The 4,766-nt window shown below is 41.9% G+C and overlaps 1 pseudogene; it reads right to left on the reverse strand.

The window, feature by feature from the left end:
* Window positions 1-4,766, reverse strand: part of LOC127913441 (parkin coregulated gene protein-like) — a 381,678-nt pseudogene that overhangs the window by 52,590 nt on the left and 324,322 nt on the right.

A 4,766-nucleotide genomic window follows, 5' to 3' on the forward strand; every position in this document is an offset into this window, starting at 1 on the left:
CCATGCTAAATCATTACGGGCCATGCTAAATCATTCCACGGTTGCTAAATCCATTCCTGGAGCCATGCTAAATCATTCCATCAGGCCATGCTAAATCATTCCACCGGGCCATGCTAAATCATTCCACCAGGCCATGCTAAATCATTCCACCAGGCCATGCTAAATCATTCCACCAGGCCACGGTAAATCTGATGCTGCGGTTAGTGTGACGTATCTGATATTCCAAACACAGTGCTGCCCACAGAATTCAATTTACATAACTCTCTATCTTTCTCCCCACCTCTTTCTCTCTCTCTCTCTCTCTCTGTCTACCTCTCTCTCTCTCTCTCTCTCTCTCTCTCTCTCTGTCTACCTCTCTCTCTCTCTCTCTCTCTCTCTCTCTCTCTCTCTCTCTCTCTCTCTCTCTGTCTACCTCCTCTCTCTCTCTCTCTCTCTTTCTAACTTTTCTCCTCTCTCGCTCTCCTCTCGATCCACTTCTCTCTCACTCTCTCTCAATTCAATTCAATTCCAATTTAAGGGCTTTATTGACATGGAAAACATTTTTACATTGCCAAAGCAAATTAACTAGATAATAAACAAAAGTGAAATAAACAATAAAAATGATCAATAAACACTACACTCTCAAAAGTTCCAAAAGAATAAAGACATTACACATGTCAAACTATGTGCAAATGGTTAAAGTACAAAAGAGAAAATAAATAAACATAAATATGGGTTGTATATAAAAAATGTTCTTTGTTCTTCATTGGTTGGCCTTTTCTTGTGGCAACAGGTCACACATCTTGCTGCTGTGATGGCACTGTGGCATTTCACCCAGTAGATATGGGAGTTTATTAAAGTGGGTTTGTTTTCTAATTCTTTGTGTATCTGTATAATTTGAGGGAAATATGTGTCTCTAATATGGGCATACATTTGGCAGGAGGTTAGGAAGTGCAGCTCAGTTTCCACCTCATTTTGTGGGCAGTGTGCATATATCCTGTCTTTTTTGAGAGCCAAGTCTAGGTTTGGGTCAGTCACAGTGGTCAGGTATTCTGCCACTGTGTACTCTCTGTTTAGGGTCAAACAGCATTCTGGTTTGCTCAGTTTTTTTTGTAATTTTTTTCCAATTCGTCAAGTAATTATCTTTTTGTTTTCTCATGATTTGGTTGGGTCTAATTGTGTTGCTGTCCTGGGGCTCTGTGGGGTCTGTGTTTATGAACAGAGCCCCAGGACCAGCTTGCTTAAGGGACACTTCTCCAAGTTCATCTCTCTGTAGGTGATGGCTTTGTTATGGAAGATTTGGGAACCGCTTCCTTTTAGGTGGTTGTAGAATTTAATGGCTCTCTGGATTTTGAAAATTTAGTGGTTATCGACCTAATTCTGCTCTGCCTGCATTATTTGGTGTCTAATGTTGTACATAGAGGATATTCTTTCAGAATTCTGCATGCAGTCTCAATTTGGTGTTTGTCCCTTTTTGTGAATTCTTGGTTGGTGAGCAGACCCCAGACCTCACAACCATAAAGGGCAATGGGGTCTATAACGGACTCAAGTATTTTTAGCCTGATCCTAATTGATATGTTGAATTTTATGTTCCTTTTGATGGCATAGAAGTCCCCTTCACGCCTTGTCTCTCAGATCGTTCACAGCTTTGTGGAAGTTACCTGTGGTGCTGATGTTACGCTGAGGTCTGTATAGGTTTTTGTGTGCTGTAGGGCAACGGTGCCTAGATGGAATTTGTGTTTGTGGTCCTGGCGACTGGACCTTTTTTGGAACACCATTATTTGTGTCTTACTTGGATTCACTGTCAGGGCCCAGGTCTGACAGAATCTGTGCAGAAGATCTAGGTGCTACGTTAGTCCCTCCTTGGTCGGGGACAAAAGCATCAGATCATCATCAAACAGTAGACATTTGACATCAGATTCTAGTAGGGTGAGGCCGGGTGCTGCAGACTGTTCTAGTGCCCTCACTAATTCATTGATATATATGTTGAAGAGGTTGGAGTTAAGCTGCATCCTTGTCTCACCCACGGCCCTGTGGAAAGAAATGTGAGTTTATTTTTGCCCATTTAACCACACACTTGTTGTTTGTGTACATGGATTTTATAATGTTGTATGTTTTTCCCCCAACACCCCTTTCCATCAGTTTGTATAGCAGACCCTCATACCAAAGTGAGTCTAAAGCTTTATTGAAATCAACAAAGCATGAGAAGACTTTGCCTTTGTTTTTGGTTTGTTTGTCAATCAATTAGGATGTGCAGGGTGAATACGTGGTCTGTCGTACTGTAATTTGGTAAAAAGCCAATTTGCCATTTTCTCAGTACATTGTCTGCTGTTAATGATAATGTGGAGGATTTTCCCAAGGTTGCTGTTGACTAATTTCCCAGTAATTATTGGGGTCAAATTTGTCTCAACTTTTGTGGATTTGGGTAATCAGTCCTTGGTTCCAAATATTGGGGAAGATGCCAGAGCCAAGGAGGATGTTAAACAGTTTAAGTATAGCCAGTTGGAATTTGTGGTCTGTATATTTTGTAATTTCTTTGAGGATACCATCAACAACACAGGCCTTTTGGGTTGGAGGGTATGCATTTCATCCTGTAGTTAATTCAATGTAATTGGAGAATCTAGTAGGTTCTGGTAGTCTTTAATAGTGTAACGGTTTTCCTCCTCTTCTGACGAGGAGTATGAAGGATCCGACCAATGCGGCGTGGTAAGTGTTCATGTTATATTTATTAAACTGAACAAAAAAGTAACAAGGCGCAAACACGGCAAAGCCGAAACAGTCCTATTAGGTGACAAAACAGGAAACAACTACCTACAACCCATAGTGGGAAAACAGGCTGCCTAGTATGGTTCTCAAACAGAACAACAATAAACAGCTGCCTCTGATTGGGAACCATACCAGGCCTAAACATAGAAACAAAAATCATAGAACAACACATAGAATGCCCACCCCAATCCTGACCAAACTAAAATAGAGACATATAAAAGGAACTAAGGTCAGGAGGTGACAAATAGTTGATTCTAAGATTTGTATTTGATCATGTAAATGTTTTGCTGTTTGTTCTTTGTTAAAGGACCAAAAGATTCAAGAAGGGGTTTATCTTGGTTTTGGATAGATAACTCTTTGTGCTGTTGTTTGTTTAGTGTTTTCCAATTTTCCTAGAGGTGGTTAGAGTCTATGAATTCTTCAATTACATTGAGCTGATTTCTGACGTGCTGTTCCTTATTATTCCGTAGTGTATTTCTGTATTGTTTAGTGATGCACCACAAGGCATAAGCTCAGATTTTCCGGGTCTCTATGTTTTTTGGTTGAATGGGTTACTCAATTTATTTCTAAGGTTATTGCATTCTTCATCAAACCATTTGTCAGTGTTCTTCATTTTCTTAGGTTTTCTGGTTTGATTTTGTTTTTAGATTTGATAGAGAAGCTGAGAGGTCAAATATACTGTTTAGGCTTTCTACTGCCAAGTTTACACCTTCACTCTTACAGTGGAACTTTATTCAGGAAGTTGTCTAAAAGGGATTGAGTTTGTTGTTGCCAAATTGTTTTTTGGTAGGTTTCCATCCTTCCATCTATAGCATTTTGTAATATTATTCAGTTCCTTTAGCTTTGATGCCTCATGATTGAGTATTGCTCTGTTCAAGTAGACTGTGATTTTGCTGTGGTCTGATAGGTGTTGTCAGTGGTCTGAGTGTGAATACTCTGAAATACTCTGGGTTGAGGGTCAGTGATAAAGTAGTCTACAGTACTACTGCCTAGAGATGAGCTATAAGTGTACCTACCATAGGAGTCCCGCGAAGCCTACTATGTACATACCCAGCATCTGACTATGTTGTCGTAATTGTGCCTAGGGGCATATGGGGGAGGGAAGAAAAAATGCTGTCACCTCCCAGGCAGGTGTTTGTCCCCTGTGGGCTGAGGGTGTCCCAGGTTCTTGTCCAGATCTGGCATTTTAGGTTGCAAAAACTAGTACATGTCCCTGGGCCTGGAAATGATTGATTTACCCCTTCAGGATGGAGAAGCTGTCTTCATTAAAGTATAGGGATTCTATTGGGGGATATAGGTAACACACAGGAGGACATTTTTCTCTGTTGAGACAATTTCCTTTTGAATTTCTTGCCAAATGTAAAATATTCCTGTTTTGATTAATTTAATAGAGTGAGTTAGGTCTACTCTATATCAAATTAGCATACCCCTGAGTTCCTTCCTGTTTCACACCTGGTAGTTTGGTGGATGGGACTACCAGCTTTCTCTAACAGGGCGACCAGTGGGTCCATCTCCTCTCTACCATGTTTCTTTGTGGGATGACAATGTCTGTATTTCCAATTTATTTGGTGAAGTCCAGTTTCCTGCTCTTTAGGCCAAAGGCAGATGACCTCAGGCCTTGGATATTCCCAGGATGATATAGTGAAGGCTTTTGTGTTCCATAAAAGTGTCCAATGTTGTTAGTCGTGTGGTTTGGCCTCAGACCAGTAAGTGTGAGCAGAGCATGCTGAGCATCTGGTACCTGCCATTGGCTTGGGCTATTGTAAGAGTGGGGGTTGGGCCTGTTGCCTGCTCACGGCCTGGGCGTATGTGTGACTTCCATGTTGAGGCCCTCTCTGCGGGAGTGGGGGGCATGGGTGTGGGCAGGAGGGACATAGGCTGATCTGGGGGGCCTAAATGGGGTGTGGGCATGGTTGACTTAGGGGTGTTCACTGGTTGGGTTGGGGTCTGGATGTGGCTGGTGGTGCTTTGGTCTGGATGTAGGTCCTCTCGGCGTGGGTCCTGTATGTATAGGTCTGGGG

The sequence above is a fragment of the Oncorhynchus keta genome, chromosome 29 (assembly GCF_023373465.1).
Source record: "Oncorhynchus keta strain PuntledgeMale-10-30-2019 chromosome 29, Oket_V2, whole genome shotgun sequence".
In the NCBI taxonomy this organism is placed as follows: Eukaryota; Metazoa; Chordata; class Actinopteri; order Salmoniformes; family Salmonidae; genus Oncorhynchus; species Oncorhynchus keta.